A 20,529-nucleotide genomic window follows, 5' to 3' on the forward strand; every position below is an offset into this window, starting at 1 on the left:
GTAGACCCTCTGCGACTGTTCAAATCAGAAATGAGCAATTTGGAGCCTATCTTAGGTTTACCTTTGATTTACCTTGTCTATTATACACTAATGTATAAATCCAGGATCCACATTTCCCAGGCTTGCAACTCTTAATCAAATAATTCCTGCATTCTGGACCTTTGGAAAATTAAGATTGAGATTTAGAATAAGACTAAGATTAGCTTCATTTGTCACATGTACACTGAAACATCGAAGCATACAAAGAACTATTTCATTTGCGCCAAACGACCAACACAGTCTGAGGATAATGCTGGGGGCCAGCTGCAAGTGTTGCTAAGCTATTGGCACCATTTCACTAAAGCCTCATCCCACTACCCTAACTCTAACTGTGCATGTTTGGAATGTGGGAGGAAAGCAGAGCACTTGGAGAAAACATACACGGCCATTTGCAGAACGTGCAAATTCTTCACAGACAGCAGCAGGAATTGAACCCCAATTGGTGATGGCTGATGCTGTAAAGTGCTGTGTTAACCACCACATTAGCATGCTGCCCCATTTATCATGATCATAATCATTGTCTATGATACTGTACCGACTTTTATCTAAACACTGATATTAGAAGCTAAAACAGGTTATAAGGTTCATATTAAGGTAGCTAAAACATTTGAGCTACAAACAAAAACCATGATTAAACTATCAACCTGAAGACCAATGCCATTAATTTGGAACTTCTGGTCTTGGTTTGACTATTTATATGACTTCTGATGTTAAGGTTTCTGCGTTAAGGATCTATACAGCTCTATTCGAAAGTATTTCATTGATGTTGTGGTGATTTCTTTGTTCACTGTACTGAGACATAAAAAAATCAAATAGAACCAAACTTTTGTTCTTGACTGGAGGAAGGTGAAGTGTGATATCAGGGGATTACTGAATGCAGATATGGAGCTATATCCCAATATGGATTACACCAGGTACCATTAGAATTTATGAAAGCCTTGGTTTTGTCAAGAATATCCTTCCATTAGATTTGCATAAATGTGGATATGGTGTGAATGGATTGGATTATTTCTGTTTCTGAAAAGGAAAATGGTTTTAACTTGAATCCTCTTTGAAGTAGATTGTTCTCTGAAGGCATGTGAGTTTTCAATCTTCAAATCATTGGAAAATTAGTGTTCAGTCTGTAGTCTGAAGATTGGCATCACGAAGGTGAACTTTGGCACTGAATATTAATACTGAATGACCTAAATATAAAGGTGATATTGGATTACTGAGTGAAAGTGTATACAGCTGAATTCAGATGATAGTGTTAAGGTAGTAGGTTAAGCTCCCAGACATGACATTGTCTCCTGGCAGCCAATTAAGCTTTTAGCTGTGATACCACTACAGGAACAAAGTGGTTGATTGTTTCCTTGACTTCCCAATCCTCCTGTAATGTTCGGAGTGCTGAGGATCAGCTTTCTACCCTGTGTTACCAATACTATGGGCAGGACTCGCAGGATGAAAGAAAAGGAAAAATATTTTTGCTATATTCACAGCCACGAACAGAGACTGATTGTTTGATCAGGGCGGCAGCAAAGACTATGTCACTCTCAAGCTTGAAGAGTGAACTGACAGCTGAATATTTCCAGTGATGTCTCCTTTCTCCCTTTCCAAAACTGGGAATTCTCTGTCCATTGAAATGTGAAGTTATTGTCCAGAGGAAACGTCAAACAAAAGATCAGCGAATTCTGAATGTTACTCAGTAACACATTTCAATACAAAACTTTCAAACCTTTATTGGTTTTATTGTTTTTGCTATTGAGATATGATGAAAAGCATTATGTATATGTGCCTTCCAGACAAAGCATACATATATAGAGATAATAAATAGGAAAAAAGAATGCAGAAAATAGTGTTGTAGCTACAGAGGAAAGGAGAGTGGAATTAGACAATGAAGTACAGGGGTAGATTAGGAAATCACAAGTTCACTTTTATTGGATGAGAGATACATGGCAGTGGAATAGCAGTGGGTTTTCAAGCTTTTGTATCTTCTGCCCAGTGGGAGAAGGAAGAAGAGAGAATGAGCTCCCTGATCTTCTTGATCCATTACGATCAGCTACTGAACTCACTTGGGTAAATGTTTTAATGTTCCGAGGGTGACAGAGCAGTTTAGCGAGTGGAGCTATTACCACATAGCTCCAGCAAATTGGGCTCAATCCTGACCTCTGGTGCTGTCTGTGCGGAGTCTGCACACTCCCTTGGTGATCAGGTGAATTTCACACACGTACTCTTGTGTGGGCAGGTAGGATAATTGACCACTGTCATCTGTAGGTGAATGGCAGAATGTAGGGAGAGTTGGAGGGACTGCTGGAGAATAAAAATGGGATTACCACAGGATTAGTGATGGTTGGTGGGCAGGGGGCCTATTCCCATGCTGTATGAGTCTTGTCACCCTCAGAAGATCTTGCTGGAAATCATCTCAACAACTCACTTCCAACTGCCAGCCAGATTTCCATGCACAATAGGAAACAAAGTCACTGCTCTGTGATTCATTGCAGTTTCTGAGTATTTTCGTAAAAATATAACCTTACTGAGAACTGCTTGACACTTTTGCTCTTCCTTAATAGATTTTTGATGGCATTCATATAAATCACATTAAAAACCAAAAATCTTACAGAGTACAGATTCTGAAACATGCTGTGTGTGACACGTTTGCATTGTGGTGAAGTAAAAATGTTAATGATCATATTTAGCAAAGGAATATATAGTGAGAGTTTGATGCTTTCTTTAATCCTAACAGTTACACTGATTTATGTGAGTTATTTCTTAAGGTGTATTGTACTGTAATTTGCAGGAAGTTTGAATGTAATGCGACATTGGCATAATGGATTGGGAATAAGTGAATTTTTGGGCTGATGGAATACTTTCAAGTTCCAGGTTCTCAGTGATAAATCCTATTGCTGTTATCCAGGAGTATGAGGAGCAAATGTGCTGTGAGGCTCTGGCTGAAACCACCTTGGTGGTGTCCTCCATAAACTGTCCTTACCACTAATAGTGTCGCCATTGCTGTTAACCTGACTTCCCTGCTTTAAGTATTTATTCGTAAAACTATCTCAGCTTATCGTGGAATGAAAATCAAAACTGCAATATTGGAAATGTGGCCCATTGTCAGAACTGCTCTTTGCCTTGAAACATTATCTCTGTTTCTCTTTCTACAGACGTTACTCAACCCACTGAATGTATTCAACATTTATTTTTATTTCAGATTAATGGGACTCTACAAAGGATGTAGATTGCTTGATTAAAATTTACAAAAGGGCACATGTTGACTGCATTGATTTTAATCGCTTTCTAATTGCATGTTAATTTTAAAAACACAGTACATTGACCAAGGAGGCAGTAATTTTAGAAATTTGAAGGTGATTAATTCACAGCTGGTAGAGCTGTATGGTTGACATGTTATTTAAGTGAGGAGAGATCACAGATCTATAAGATGCAAACATATCTGGGTGTCCTATGTGATTTACAAAAGATTCATACGCCGGCACAGCAAGTGAATAGGAACACAAACAGAATAATATACAAACAGAAGTCACTGTGAAGAGCCAGCAGGTTAGGCAACATCTACAGCAAAGGAACAGTTAATGCTTCAAGCTAAAGACCCTTCAGCAGAACATGTAGCTTAAAAATTTGTAGTTGTGGAGGTAACAAGTTCCAGATCTGGAGATGGCACAACAGCAGATGAACTACAAGGAGGACAGTAACGGACTTGGGTTCCATATACACAAGGTGGTGTAATGGATAGGTAGGTGGCTGGTGAAATGGAGTACTGAGAAATCTGAAGTTTTGGTAGAAAGAATGAGTAACAGTATTATAAATTGGAGATCACAATTCTAAAACAGGGTTAAGAACAGATAATCTAGCGTGCTTGAGATTTTGAAGGTGGTCTAACAGACTTCTGAGATTGCTGGGCATTGCTGCTGTTAATGCTCAAACACGCTTTTATTTCTCTTTGTAAACATGTCACAAAATAGAAATAAAGTTTCTGGAGAATCCAGTGAGTGTAAAAGGAGCAGAAAATATACAAGTGCTCTGCCCTTCAGATCCCATCCCAAGCTGCAAAATGCCCCCATTCCTTGCCACCAGCTACGCTGGCTGGACCGGCACCCAGCTGCAATGCAGATCCCTGGACTTTCCCCTCATCCCCCACCACCAAACCACTGATTCTCTATTCTCTAGCCTGCCTGTTACTTCCTCCTTTCTTAAAGAGTGGAATGACATTTGTGATTGTCTAATCATAGAAAACCTACAGCACAATACAGGCCCTTCTGCCCACAAAGTTGTGCCAAACATGTCCCTACCTTAGAGATTACTAGGTTTACCCATAATTCTCTATTTTACTGAGCATCATGTACCTATCCAAAAGTCTCTTAAAAGACCCTATCATATCCCCTTCCACCGTCATTGCCGGCAGCCCATTCCACACACTCACCACTCTCTGAGTAAAAAACTTACCCCTGACATCTCCTCTGTACCTACTCCCAAGCACCTTAAACCTGTGCCCTCTCATGCTAGCCATTTCAGCCCTGGGAAAAAGCCTCTGACTATCCACACGATCAATGCCTCCAATCATCTTATACACCTTTATCAGGTCACCTCTCATCCTCCGTCACTCCAAGGAGAAAAGGTCAAGTTCACTCAATCTGTTTTCATTAGGCATGCCCCCCAATCCAGGCAACATCCTTGTAAATCTCCTCTGCACCTTTTCTATGGTTTCCACATCCTTCCTACAGTGAGGTGACCAGAACTGAGCACAGTACTCCAAGTGGGGTCTGACCAGGATCTACAACATTACCTCTCGGCTCCTAAATTCAATCCCATGATTGATGAAGACCAATACCCCATATGCCTTCTTAACCACAGAGTCAACCTGCTCAGCTGCTTTGGGTGTCCTATGGACTTGGACTCCAATATCCTTCTGATCCTCCACACTGTCAAGTCTTACCATTAATACTACATTCTGCCATCATATTTGTCCTACCAAAATGAACCACTTCACACTTATCTGGGTTGAACACTATCTGCCACTTCTCAGCCCAGTTTTGCATCCTATCAATGTCCCACTGTAACCTCTGACAGCCCTCCAAACTAACCACAACACTCCAACTTTTGTGTCAGAATATGACCCGTCTACAACCACTCTTTGCCTTCTGTGGGCAAGCCAGTTCTGCATCCACAAAGCAATGTCCCCTTGGATCCCATGCCTCCTTACTTTCTCAATAAGCCTTGCATGTGGTACCTTATCAAATGCCTTGCTGAAATCCATATACACTACATCTACTGATCGTCCTTCATCAATGTGTTTAGTCACATCCTCAAAAAATTCTATCAGGGTTGTAAGGCACAACCTGCCCTTGACAAAGCCATGCTGACTATTCCTAATCATATTATAGCTCTCCAAATGTTCACAAATCCTGCTTTTCAGGATCTTCTCCATCAGCTTACCAACCACTGAAGTAAAACTCACTGCTCTATAATTTCATGGGCTATCTCTACCCCCTTTCTTGAATAAAGGAACGACATGCACAACCCTCCAATCCTCCAGAACCTTTCCTGTCCCCATTGATGATGCAAAGATCATCACCTGAGGCTCAGCAATCTCCTCCCTTGCCTCCCACAGTAGTCCTGGCTACAACACATCCAGTCCCAGTGACTTATCCAACTTGATGCTTTCCAAAAGTTCCAGCACATCCTCTTTCTTAATATCTACATGCTCAAGCTTTTCAGTCTGATGCAAGTCATCACTACAATCACCAAGATCCTTTTCCATAGTGAATACAGAGGTATTCATTAAGTACCTCTGCTATTTCCTCCAGTTCCATACATACTTGTCCACTGTCACACTTGATAGATCCTATTCTCTCACGTCTCATCCTCCTGCTCTACACGCACTTGTAGAGCGCCTTGGGGTTTTCCTTAATCGTGCCCACCAATGCCTTCTCATGGCCCATTCTGGCTCTCTTAATTTTCTTCTTAAGCTCCTTCCTGTTAGCCTTATAATCTTCTAGACCTCTAACATTACCTAGCTCTCTGAACATTTCGTAAGCTTTTCTTCTTGACTAGATTGACTAGATGATGCTGAACTCTTCTTCCGTCACTTACGTCTCCGAGCCTACTACTTTAACAAGGATTCCCCTCCCCCTATTGATGACCCTTTCGCCCATCTTCAACCCTCCTCTTCCTCCTGGACACCCCCACCGGGCCATCTACCTGTACTTGATCTTTTCATCTCCAACTATCGCCGAGACATCAACCGTCTCAACTTCACCACTCCTCTCTCCTGTTCCAACCTCACTCCCTCTGAACGCACTGCCCTCCACTCTCTCCACACTAATCCTAACCTCAACATCAAACCCGCAGACAAAGATGGTGCTGTCGTGGTCTGGTGGACTGACCTCTACCTCATTGAGGCCAAACCGCAGCTCTCTGACACCTCCTCTGACTTATCCCTGGAACAGGACCCAACCAAAAAACATCAACCCATTGTCTCCCGTACCATCACTGCCCTTAGCAACTCCGGAGATCTTCCATCCTCAGCCAAAAAACTCATAATTCCCACACCCCGCACTGCTCGCCACACCTCCTCCCCAAGATCCATAAGCCTGACTGTCCTGGTAGAACCATAGTTTCAGCCTGCTCCTGTCCCATCAAACTTGTATCTGCCTATCTCAACTCCATTTTGTCACCCATAGTTCAGTCCCTCCCTACCTACATCCGGGATATATCCCATACCCTCCAACTCTTCAATAACTTCCAGTTCCCCGGTCCTGATCACTTCATTTTCACCATGGAAGTCCAATCCTTATACACTTCGATTCCCCATCAAGAAGGCCTCAAAGACCTCTGCTACTTTCTGGACAATAGACCTCACCAGTTCCCCAACACCACCACACTCCTCAGGTTGGCAGAACTGGTACTCACACTTAATAACTTCTCTTTCAGCTCTTCCCACTTTCTTTAGACCAAGGGTGTAGCTATGGGCACTCACATGGGCCCTAGCTATGCTTGCCTCTTCATGGGTTATGTGGAACAGTCTATGCTCTAAATCTATACTGGTACTACTCCCCAACTTTTCCTTTGATACATTGATGACTACATTGGTGCTGCTTCCTGCACCAATGCTGAGCTCATCAATTTCATTGACTTTGCCTCTAACTTTCACTCAGACCTCAAATTCACTTGGTCCATCTCAGACACTTCTCTCTCCTTTCTTGACCTCTTGGTCTCCATCTCTGGAGATAGACTGTCCACTGACATCTCCTATAAACCCACTGACTCCCATAACTACCTTGATTATACCTCTTCCCACCCTGCCAAATGCAAAAATTATATTCCCTATTCCCAGTTCCTCTGTCTCCGCCGCATCTGCTCCAAGGATGAGGCTTTCCATTCCAGGACATCCCAAATGTCCTCTTTCTTTAAGAATCATGGTTTCCCTTCTGCCATCATCAATGATGCCTTCACCCTCATCTCCTCCATTTCCCGCACTTCGGCACTCACCCCATCCTCCCATCACCACAACAGGGACCGTGTCCCCCTTGTCCTCACCTATCACCCCACCAGCCTCCGATCCAGCATATCATCGTCCGCAACTTCTGCCACCTTCAAAAGGACCCCACCAGTAAGGACATCTTTCCCTCACTACTCCTCTCTGCTTTTCGCAGGGATCGTTCCCTCCGCGACTGCCTGGTCCACATGTCCCTCCCCACAGATCTCCCACCTGGCACTTATCCCTGCAAGCGTTAAGTGCTACACCTGTCCCTACACCTCCTCTCTTACCACCATTCAGGGCCCCAAACAGTCCTTCCAGGTGAGGCAACACTTCATTTGTGAGTCTGTTGGGGTCATCTATTGCATCCGGTGCTCCTGGTGTGGCCTCCTCTACATCGGCGAGACCCGACGCAGATTGGGGGACCGCTTCGTCAAGCACCTACGCTCTGTCCGCCACAACAGACAGGATCTCCCGGTTGCCACTCACTTCAACTCTCCCTCTCATTCCCATTCGGATATGTCCATACATGGCCTCCTCTACTGCCATGATGAGGCCAAACTTTGGTTGGAGGAACAACATCTCATATACCGTCTGGGCAGTCTCCAGTTCCTTGGTATGAGCATCGAATTCTCCAACTTCCAGTAATTCCCTCCCCCTCCGTTCCCCCATCCCACCTTCACTCTGTCTCCTCTTTTAGCTGCCTATCACCTCTCATGACTCTGCCTTCCTCTATTACCTATAGTGTTTTCCCCTTAGATTCCTTCTTCACCTTTCCTGCCTATCCCCTCCCTGCTTCCCCACCCCACCCCTTTATCTTTCCTCTGATTGGTTTTCCACCCTCTCCCCACCTTCTTTATAGGGCCCCTGCCCCCTCCTTCTTTAGTCCTGACGAAGGGTCTCGACCCAAAACGTTGACTGCTTCTTTCAATGGATGCTGCCCGACCTGCTGAGTTCATCCAGCTTTTTTGTACATCTAGATTTACAACAGCCTTTGTACACCACAGTTCCTGTACCCTACCATAACTTTCCTGTCTCTTTGGAACATACCTATGCAGAACTCCACACAAATATCCCCTGAACATTTGCCACATTTCTCCCATAACTTTCCCTGAGAACATCTGTTCCCAATTTCACCTTCCAAGTTCCTGCCTGATAGTCTCATAATTCCCCTTACTCCAATTAAATGCTTTTCTAACTTATCTGTTCCTATCTCTCTCCAATGCTATTGTAAAGTAGATAGAATTATGATCACTATCTCCAAAATGCTCTCCCACTGAGAGATCTGACACCTGACCAGGTTCATTTCCTAATACCAAATCAAGTACAGTCTCTCCTCTTGTAAGCTTATCTACATATCATGAAAAGAAACCTTCCTGAACTCACCTAACAAACTCCACCCCATCTAAACCCCTTGCTGTAGGGAGATGCCAATCTATATTTGGAAAATTAAAATCTCCCACCACGACAACTCTGTTAATATTACATCTTTCTAGGATCTGTTTCCCTGTCTGCTCCTCGATATCTCTGTTACTATTGGGCGGCCTATAATAAACACCTAGTAAAGTTATTGACCCTTTCTGTTCCTAACCTCCACCCACAGAGACTCCATAGACAATCCTTCCATGACGTCCACCTTTTCTGCAGCCGTGACACTATCTCTGTTCAACAGTGCCATGCCCCCACCTCTTTTGCCTCCCTCCCTGTCCTTTCTGAAACATCTAAAACCTGGCTCTTGAAGTAACCATTCCTGTCCCTGAGCCATCCCATCCAAGTCTCTGTAATGGCCATCACATCATATCTCCAAGTACTGATCCACACTCTAAACTCATCCACTTTGTTCACAACACTCCTTGCGTCCATCTGTTTAAGTGCGTCCCTTCTCTATCACCTCCCTATCCTCCCTCACACACTGTCTCCAAGCTTTCCCTATTTGTGAGCCAACTGCCTCTTCCCCAGTTCGGTTCCCACCCCCCAACAATTGTAGTTTAAACTCTCCCCAGTAGCCTTAGCAAACCTCCCCACCAGGATATTGGTCCCCCTGGGATTCAAGTGCAACCCATCCTTTTTGTACAGAAACATTCCAGAATCTAGTGACCCTTGACAAATCACCACTAATGCCTCTACAATCTCTTTAGCTACCACATTCAGAAACCCAGGGTGTAGTCTGTGTGGTCCAATTTCAGACCTTTCAGTTTTCCAAGCACCTTCTCCTTAGTGATAGTGACTAATTTCACATCCGGTCCCATATTTCTAGCATACTGCAGGTACCTTTCACAGTGAAGACTGAAGCAAAGTGCTTATTGTTTGTCCGCTCTTTCTTTGACCCCATTACTCCCTCTCCAGCTTAATTTTCCAGTGGTCTAATGTCCACTCTTGCCCTTTTTTCTCATTATATATCTCAAAATAAAATGTTACCCTCTTTTATATTATTGGCTAGACTATCTTCATATTCCTCCTTATTACTGTCTGAAGAGTTCAAGACATTTATGGAAGCAAACAATATTCAACACCATCAATCTGGCCTTGCTGAATGATTCATACAAACATAACATCTGGCGACGAGGATGGGATGGCTGTTATGTTTGTGGTACTGGGAAGCTGAGTGACCGTGAATAACACACACGAGAGATGGAGAGGTGAGGAACAGATTTTATTTGATTTTATTTGCTGTTTATTTGACTTGTAAGCTGCCTACCGGAATGCCCTCTCACATTACATTCAGTATGTAACACACAGAGCAGCTTGAGAGCAACATGTAAAGGTCAAAATATACATGAAAACATAACACTGGAGACTTCTGTAATCTCTCCTACACTCTCCTTCCTTTTTACTTTATCCATACTTTTCTGAACAATTGATCTCACCCACCCCATACTATTTAGTTTAAACTCTATTATTTGGGAGGCTGTGGGAAAAATACCCCAATTATGTAATTTTTTTGTATTTTTATACTAAATTAAGTAAGTACTATATAAATGTAACTGACTATCTTTTGACATTGTCCACAAGAAACCAAAAGCACATTTCTCCTTTTATTTACAGAAAGTGCCCAATGAAAAAAAGGATCTTTTCTATTCTCAGGTCATCTCAAAGCATTTCCTTGCTTTGACACACTCTAGTGAACCTTGATCATCTTTACAAATTCAGAATAAAGCAGCAATTTGGAGTGTGCAAGTTCCTGCACAGAGCAATGAATTAGTCACCGAGTGAGTACACCATGTGAAGCATCAGCATTGATGAGAGAAAGATGCCCCCACAAACTTCTTTGTAGTTTTCTCGTATTTTAAAAAGTTGTCTTTCTAATTATTCTGTCTGCCTGAGAGAGCAGCTGGATTCTTGGCTTAATAACCTATCAAAAAAATTGCACCTGCTATTGTAGAGTGTTTGATCTGAGGATACACAGAGAGAGTTGACAGAGAGGTACTATACCTGTAGAAGTAGCTTATTTAGATTTCTAAGAGGAAAAATTAGGTGCAGCTTAGAGTCTGGTGAAGTTCGTTAGCATTGTTATGTACACGCAAAGGTTTTAAAGAACCAGCAACAATAGAATACACCTGGAGTCTGGTTTTAATGTTGAAACCACTATTTATTTATTTAACTAACTACTTAATATAGTAACTTAAACAAGGTAAACCAAAAGTTAGCAATGTTATGCATATATGTGTGTGTAAATATAATTCCCAAGCTCATTCAAACTCAGGTGGCAAGGTTTAATGTCTTATGATGGTAATGTACCAAAGTTCAGTTCAATGCACGGAGTTGGTACAAGAGAGATATTTGTAATTCAAAAGCTAAATCCACGATAGGAGAAAAACAAGTAGTCTTCCGTCGTCAGCTCCGAATCCACACACGAAGTATCACCGACAGTGATCTTCACAGAATATCCTTCCTCACAAGTGATTACCACAATACCACACCCGAATTCAGCTACGGGTCATCCCAAAGTGCTGGCCACAGGATACTCAAACCGAATCCACGTATGGATTATCACCAACAGTAGCTTATCACAAAGGAGACCAACTTCAAGGGAAGACTACCACCCAGGCAAGGGTAGACACACTGGTAGTCTCCACAGGGTCACCCCTTTTACACACCGTGATAGCCACAGGGGTGCCTTCTTCAGTGAACTACCACACCCAGACAAGAGTTAACACACACGTGGTATTCACAAAGGTTTTCTCCTCACCAGAGAACACACTCCTGTGGATTAACTGCATGACAATCACACTTTGGTATTCACCCTTACAGGCAACTTGGAGGGAGTCCAAATAGTGATCTCTGTGTCACTAGGTTTCTACTGTTTCCAACCTTTCTCTCCCCTCTTCTCTGCAACTGCTTCCAGCTGCAGTAACTGTGAGAGTCATTTATCAATACTCTGGATCGATCTCAACTCACCCCTTTGTGAGCTACTGAAAGTTTAAACCACTCACTGGTGTCTTCCCATGATCGAAACCTTCTCGACTCTGACTCAATGTCTCTCTGTGTATCTGTGAGAGAGTCCTCAGACCTTGCTTAATATAAGCATGTTGTGAACTTGTGTTAACACCCACTGTCCACCTCTCTTTCACCATGGCAAACCAGCAATTCTGTAGTCAGTAGAAATCCAACAGAGCAAAAGACAGTGTCAGTTATCCCGGCATTTTAAAGTGACAGTCCACAGAAAAGAAAATGAACCCTAGGGGTATATAACAACATGAAGTGATTGTTGCCAGGAAATGGAGCGAACCCAAACGCAGGACACAGACACGGGGGTAGAGTAATCTAAAGTGTTTATTACTGGTTACATTGAAGGCCGGATAGCAAAGACTAGGCAGAGGAAAGCTGAGGAGCAAGGAAGGCTTGACCAGGGATCGAACCCGAGTCGCTATGGTGGGAACGTGGCATTTAACCACCGAGCCAACAGAGAGTGTAGGTGGGCGGTGGAACGAGGCAGATCAGGGTGCGAGCGTGGCTTGAGGAGAACAGCAGGCAGAAGGATGAACGGGAAGCCAGGCGGCATGCAATGCTCCTATTAACACGGAGAGACAGAGTCAACACAGGCAAACAGCGTGAGAACAGAACTTAGAATACACAATTCTAAGCAGCCGAGAGACAGAATTAACACAGTCAAACATCACGGGTGAACAGAGAAACAGGAGGCAGGCAAAACTTTTCTTGACACAGGGGGTTGCTGGAGCTGAACGGCAAACAGGAGACAGGTGGCAGGCAACACTTATCTCGACATGAAGCGTTACATGGAAAGGCAAATGACAGACAATACTCTTCATGACATAGGGTGTTGCTGGAGCTGAACAGCAAACAGGAGACAGGTGGCAGGCAACACTTACCTTGACATGGAGCATTACATGTTACTCTTCGTGACACGGAGAGACGGAATTTCATAAATAAACCTCGGTACTAAAGTAAAACTCAGAATACACCATTCTAAGCGGCTGGGAATGTGAATTACTGCACTGACTGAAGCAATGGTCTGGCAACGAGTGGATACAAAGCCAGGGTTCTTGTGTTGCAGGTTTAGATGGGAATCAGGTGCCATAATCAAGGAGCCCAGGAGAACACGGGGAAAAGGGAATTAGGAGAATAAGAGGAATTAAGGGTCGGGACCATGACTGTCACATAGAAAACAAAGGATTGGAATAACTTGGACCCATTCAGGCTGGTCTTATGTAACTAGTAGTTACACCAGAGATTGGTTCTAGGCCCTCAATTGTTTACCATTTACATTAGTGGCTAAGAAGAGGGAACCATTGTTCACTGGTTCAATTTAATATCAGAGAATGTTTACAGTATACAACATGGCATCCTTACTCTTTGCAAATATCCACAGAACAGAAAAAAAAACAAAGAATGAATGACGGAAAAATGTTAGAACCCCAAAGATCCACCAAGGTTTCCAACTTAACAGATGATAACAAAATAGATGATGGAGCAGCTTGTGATGGAGATATTGTGTTATTCCATTAGGATATAGATGGATTCAATGATTGTGTGAAAACCTAGCAAAAGAGTTTAATGTGTGGATGTACTTCAGTAATAGGTATTCTCAATGGAGAGGGACTGCAAATAGATGAAGTTCAGAGGGATCTCAATGTTCTAGTGCAAAATGTCAGCAGGTAGATCCAACACATAGTAAAAAGGCAAATGACATTTTGACCTTTATTACCTTGAGAGTGGAAAACATTTAAGAATGGGAATGTTTTGTTGCAGTTGGTCAGGCTTTTGGTGAGGCCGCACCTGGAGTACAGAACACAATTTGGGTCCCCTTACATTAAAAAAAGGATACAGTAGCATTCGAAGCATTCCAAAGGAGATTGGTCAGGGTCATTGGTGGATGAGAGAGTTATATCAAGTGAAGCTGGACTGTTTGGGTCTGTATTCCTTGGAATTTTGAAGAATGAGGAGCGACTTGAATAAGGCAGTATAGCACCGACAACTGGGTTTTGATAGGGTAGATATTCGGGTCTTCTCACTAGTGGACGAGCTTCAAAGGGATAGGGCCAGAACATAATGGACCTTTTTTTTTAAAGCGGAGGTCCATAGAAATTTCTTCTCTCAGAGGGTAGTGAATTGTTGAATATTCTGGAATTCTCTCCCCACCCCTACCCCCAGGAATGCTGGAGTTTGATTCATTGGATGTGGAGATAAATATTTGAAAGGCTGAGAAATTGAGGGTTTTGGGGAATGGGCACAGAAGAGGAGTAGAGGCCAGTATAGATCAGCCATAGCCATATTGAATGTTGGGACATGCTTCAGGCACCTGACCTGACTCCTGCTCCGTCCGGTGTGTTCTATCCTGCATGTGAGACCTATTCCAGAAAATGTGCTCGGTACTCTAGTATGATTCTTCAACCCAGGACCTTCTGAATGAGAGGCTGATTGCTTCCTATTAATTACTATCCAAAGCTATTTTTCAAATATCTATTTTTGTGACAAACTGTTGAAAATGGAATTCAGTTTCTCAGCTTAAAGTTCTTTCAACATGATTTGATATAAAAGGATTAATTTTCTCTATTGGAAGAGTTGGGCTCAGCTTCCATTTTCTTATTTTGATTGAATTGTCATGGACTTAATTGGAAGTGACTGTATCAGTAGATAAAGTGCTTCTTGCTTGACACCAGAGTAGCATAGCCATTAGAGTGATGCAATTACAGCTCAGGACATTGGAGTTTGGACTTCAATTCCAATATCATCTGAAGGAGTCTCTGTGTGTCCTTCCCGTGGAATGCCTGTGTTTTCTCCAGGTGCTCTGGTTTCCTCCCACAATCCAAAGTAGCACCTATAGGTTAATGTTTTGAGTTCTTCTCTGCACCTTGTGGTGCATCAGGTGGCAACCTTGCCATTTCTTTAGCACTTGTCTGTTTTTTTATGAGCTGGAGTTCCTAGCTTGATGCTCAACCCAGCACTGATGGAAAGCTTGAAAGGAGATGGCTGAATTCGAGCTCGAGACCACTCGCCTTGAAGGCCACTACACCACCGACCAGCTTTTAAGTTAATCGGTCATTGTAAGTTGTCCCGTAATTAGGCTTGGATTAAACCGAGGTATTGCTGGGTGGTGTGGCTCGAAGGACCGGAAGGGCCTATTCTGTGCTGTAGGTCACTAAATAAATAAATAGATCTAGCTGATCTTGCTCAGTGTTCTCTGATCCAAGGCAAACCAACCCAGACTGCTCAGTTGCTCCTCATTACTGAAGTCCATCCCAGGTAACCTCCTGGTGAACCTCTCTGCAGTTCTGTCACCACTTGCATTCTCAGCCAGTCTACAACTGTGGCTCCTCCTGTTCCTGTTGACTGCATGGAGGCAGGATGTGTATCCTTCTCCATTCAAACTCTGAAACTGAGACTGCCAAATGAGCACCATCTATCTGTCGGCTTGTACGTGACCTGTGTAGCTCTGGCCCATGTTGCATGTCAAGTCATACTGTTCAAAGTACTCCTTCATATGTCAATATACATGTTAGGCTACTCCACCCAAAAGTCTGCTTTGCCATTTATTACAATTGTGGCTTGAGGATATACTAAATGGGAATTTCTGTATTCCCATCTCCAAGTTTGAACAGACTTCACTAAATAAAAACCTGACATTAATTTGCAGTGAGCAGATATAGATAACAGAAATAGACACATGGACAGTTTAAAAAAATATAGAAATAGGAGTAGGCTATTCTGCCCTTCAGATGATTCTGTCGTTCATATAATCATGACTGATGATCAAATTCAGTATCCCACTTCAGATCTCCAACCACCCCTCCTTCCCCTCATGTCCTCTGATCTTCCCAGCTCCAAGAAAAATACTTAACTCCTTCTTAACATAAAACATAGAGCATGACAGACAGTCAGACAGTCATCCCACTGTGTGGTACTGCATATTTCAATTCATCTTTGGATACTTCAATCAGGCTTGCATGAAGAAATCTCACCTCAATTATCATCAACATAGCACCTGCAGCACAAGGGATTCCAACACACTCGACCACTGTTATCCTGTGATAAGGAATGCCTACTGATTCACCCCGGGACTTAATTTTGGGAAATCTGACCATCTGGCTGCCCTTCTTTTATCTGCATACAGGCGGAGGCTAAAGAGCAAGACTCCAGAGGTAGGAATGACAAAGAGGCAGAGGAGAGGCTATGGGATTGCTTTGTCAGTGGACTGTTCAAGGACTCATAAGAGCATCTGAATGAAAATGCCAGGGTTGTCACAGACTTTATAAAAAGCACTTGTAGATGAGTGTATCACCACAAAATCATTTAGATTCTTCCCCAACCAGAAGCCATGGATGAAACAAGAGATCTACAATTTGCCGAGAGCCTGATCAGCGGCATTCGGGTGGCGACCAAGTAAAATACAAGCAAACTAGGGAAAATCTGCAGATGCTGGAAACTCAAATAACAGCACACAAAATGCTGGAGGAACTCAGCAGGCCAGGCAGCATCTACAGAAAAGAGTACAGTCAACATTTCAGGCTGAAACCGTTCATCTAGACTGGGAAAAAAGAATACGAGTCAGAGTAAGAAGGTGGGGTTTGGGAGGGAGAAATACAAGGTGATAGGTGAAATGGGGAGGGGGAGGGGTGAAGTACAGAGCAGGGAAGATGATTTGTGAAAGAGCTACAGGGCTGGAAAAGGGGGAATCTGATAGAGGAGGATAGAAGGTCATGGAAGAAAGAGAATATGGAGGAGCACCAGAGGGAGGTAATGGGCAGGTAAGGAGAAAATTGCGAGAGGGAAAAGGGGATGGGGAATAGTGAAGGGGGAAGGTGGGGGACATTAATGGAAGTTCAAGAAATCAATGTTCATGCCATCAGGTTAGAAGCTACCCAGACAGAATATAAGATGTTGCTCCTCCAACCTGAGTGTGGCCTCATCGTGACAGCAGAGGTGGCCATGAACTGACATGTCGGAATAGGAATGGGAAGTGGAATTAAAATGGGTGGCCACTGGGAGATCCCACTTGTTCTGGTGGACTGAGCATAGATGCTAAGTGAAGCCCACTCCCAATCTAAGTCAGGTCTCAGCAATATGAAGAAGGCCACACTGGGAGCATTGGATATAGTAGATATCCTCAACAGACTCAGAGGTGAAGTGTCTCCTCACCTGGAAGGACTGTTTGGGGCTCTGAACAGTAGTGAGGGAGGAGGTGTAGGGGCAGATGTAGCAGTTGTTCTGCTTGCAAGGGTTAGTGCCAGGAGGGAGATCAGTGGGAAGTGACAAATGGACAAGGGAGTCATGTAGGGAGCGATCCTTGAGGAAAGCAAAAAATGGTGGAGGGTGAGAGAAGATGTGCTTGGTAGCGGGATCCCATTGGAGACGGCGGAAATTATGGAGAATTATGTGCTAAATGCAGGGACTAATGGGGTGGTAGGTGAGGACAAGGGGAACTCTGTCTCTGGCATGGTGGCAGGAGGAAGGGGTGAGCAAGAGCAGACGTGCGCAAAATGGAAGAGATGCAGTTAAGGGCAGTGTTGATGGTGGAAGAAGGGAAGCTGCTTTCTTTGAAGAATGAGGAAATCTCCTTAGTTCTGGACAATAAAATACAAAAGGTCCAGGCATGAACTCTGGAAAGCCATCTCACATGAGAAGTGGCAATTCTGGACAGAACTGGGATCAGACGGATGCTTGAGAGTTGTGGCAGGGCTTGAACTCTATCACCTCCTACAAAGTAAAACTAAGCCACATACATACGTGATAACAAGATTTTGCTCCCAGCTGAGCTCAGTGACTCTTCTGCTCTCTTTGACCATCAAGACATGAAGACTGCTTTGTGAACTTTGTGACGACCCTGTGGTTTCAGTCTCTGAAGCTGACGTGAGAGAGAGTGAACCCACAAAAAACATCCAGCCCAAATGGGGTGCCTGGCTGAGTACTGAAGACCTGTGATGATCAACTGGCTGGAGCGTTTACCGAAATCTTTAACCTCTCATTTTGGCAATCTGAGGTACCCACCTGCTTCCAGCAGATTTCAATCATTCTGGTGCCCAAGAAGAATATGGTAATCTACCTCAATGACTATCATCCAGTAGCACTTGCATCCACAGCGATGAAGTGTTTTGAGAGGTTAATGCTGAAACATATCAACCCCTGCTGAGCAGTGACTTGGATCTGCTCCAATTTGCCTGCTGGAGCAACAGGTCCACAGCAGATGCCATCTCATTGGCTCTTCACTCTACCCTGGAACATCTGGACAACAAAGATGCATACATATATGTGATAACAAGGTTTTGCATACATGAGGATGCTGTTCATTGACTACAACTCGGCACTCAACACTACTTATCCTCTCAAAATTAATCAATAAGTTCCAAGACCTTGGCCTCAATACCTCCTTGATTTCCTCAGTTACAGACTACAGTCAGTACGGATTGACACCAACATCTTCTCCACAATCTCCATCAGTGCAGGTGCACCACAAGGCTGTGTGCTTAGCCCCCTGTCTACTTGCTTTATGCTTATGTTCTTGTAGCTAAGCACAGTTCCAATGCCATATTAAAGTTTGCTGATGACACCACTGACACTGGCCGAATCAAAGATTATGATGAATCAACATATAGGAAGCAGACTGAAGGTCTGACAAAGTGGTGCCACAACAACAACCTCTCTCTCAAGACCAAGGAGCTGATTATTGTCTTCAGGATGAATCAACATATAGGAAGCAGACTGAAGGTCTGACAAAGTGGTGCCACAACAACAACCTCTCTCTCAAGACCAAGGAGCTGATTATTGTCTTCAGGATGAATCAACATATAGGAAGCAGACTGAAGGTCTGACAGAGTGGTGCCACAACAACAACCTCTCTCTCAAGACCAAGGAGCTGATTATTGTCTTCAGGAGGGGGAAGCTGGAGTTCCATGAGCCAGTCCTCATCAGGGCATCAGAAATGGAGAGGATCAGCAACAAGATTTAAGACGCGACGCAGCAGCCACTTCGGAATGAATGTCTCTAATCTGTCAAGTAGGATGCCATGTATAATCCTCATTTGATGGAGACGGACGGGTGAAGGACGGAGGAACATCTGGTGAAACTTTTGAAATGCCTGCTTCACTGCCACTGCTACTGTGCAATCGAAAAATCTCCAGGAGGAAGGCCCCGAATCCTCGGCTTTGCCTGTTGCTTGGCGGCCGGGGCCGGGGTTGAAGCGCTCGTCAGAGATGGTGCTTGGTGCTGGGTGTCGGAGGGCTGGTCGGAGGCTCCAAGTTTTTGGATGGACTCAGAGTTGGTTGTCAGGTGCTTTCAGGGGCTCTATCGGCAAGGTTGCGACGCTGGAGGTTCATGGCAGGAAGAGTTTTTCTTCCTTCTACTGTCTGCGTGAGATGATGGGCTGTCGGGACTTTGAGACTTTTTTTTTACCGTGCCATGGTCTGCTCTTTATCAGATTACGGTATTGCTTTGCACTGTTGGAACTATATGTTAACTATAACTATGTGGTTTTGTGTAGGATTTTGGTTTGTTGGGTGGTAGTGCTGGTCTCTTGACTTGGTGTGTCTGGGTAGTCTTGTTTTGTCTGATGGATTTGGAGTTCCTTTCCAGGGAACATGATAAGATGGTAGCGCGATATTGATACACAGCAGCCTCTCCAGACTCTGGATTGGGGATTACCAAATGTTATGTGGTTTTTCTACCTGATGAACGTTGACTTCTCTAACATCCGTTAATGCACCTCCTCCCCTTCTTACCCCATCCCTGACATATTTAGTTGTTTGCCTGTTCTCCATCTCCCTCTGGTGTTCCCCCCCCCCCCCACCTCCTTTCTTTTTCCTGAGGTCTCCCGTCCCATGATCCTTTCCCTTCTCCAGCTCTGTATCACTTTTGCCAATCACCTTTCCAGCTCTTAATTTCATCCCAGCCCCTCCGGTCTTCTCCTATCATTTCGCATTTCCCCCTTCCCCCACTACTTTCAAATCTCTTACTATCTTTCCTTTTGGTTAGTCCTGACGAAGGGTCTCATCCCGAAACGTCGACAGCGCATCTCCCTATAGGTGCTGCCTGGCCTGCTGTGTTCCACCAGCATTTTGTGTGTGTTGTTTGAATTTCCAGCATCTGCAGATTTCCTCGTGTTTGTGGTTTTTCTTGTGTGGTCTGTTTTGTCTTGTGGCTTTTTTGTGATATCATTCCGGAGAACGTTGTCTCATTTTTTAACTGCATTGCATTTGTGGTTTCTAAATGACAATAAACTGAATCTGAATCTGAAATTCCTTGGAGTTATCATTCCAGACAAACTGTCCTGGGTCTAGATTATAAGTAACATTACAAAGAAAGTATGGCAACAAATCTACTTTCTTCCAAGTTTGTGAAGAATCGGCATGTCATCCAAAACTTTGGCAAACTTCTATGGCTGTGTGGTGGAGAATATTTGACTGGTTGTATCACAGTTTGGTATGGAAATACCTAGGAATCAAAAGCCTAGCGAAAGTGATGGATACAGCCTGGTCCATCACAGGTAAAGCCCTCCCCACCACTGAGCACATCTACATGGAATGCTGTCACAGGAAAGCAGTATCCAGCATCAGAGAGCCCCACTG

This window comes from Hemitrygon akajei, chromosome 29 (genome assembly GCF_048418815.1).
Source record: "Hemitrygon akajei chromosome 29, sHemAka1.3, whole genome shotgun sequence".
In the NCBI taxonomy this organism is placed as follows: domain Eukaryota; kingdom Metazoa; phylum Chordata; class Chondrichthyes; order Myliobatiformes; family Dasyatidae; genus Hemitrygon; species Hemitrygon akajei.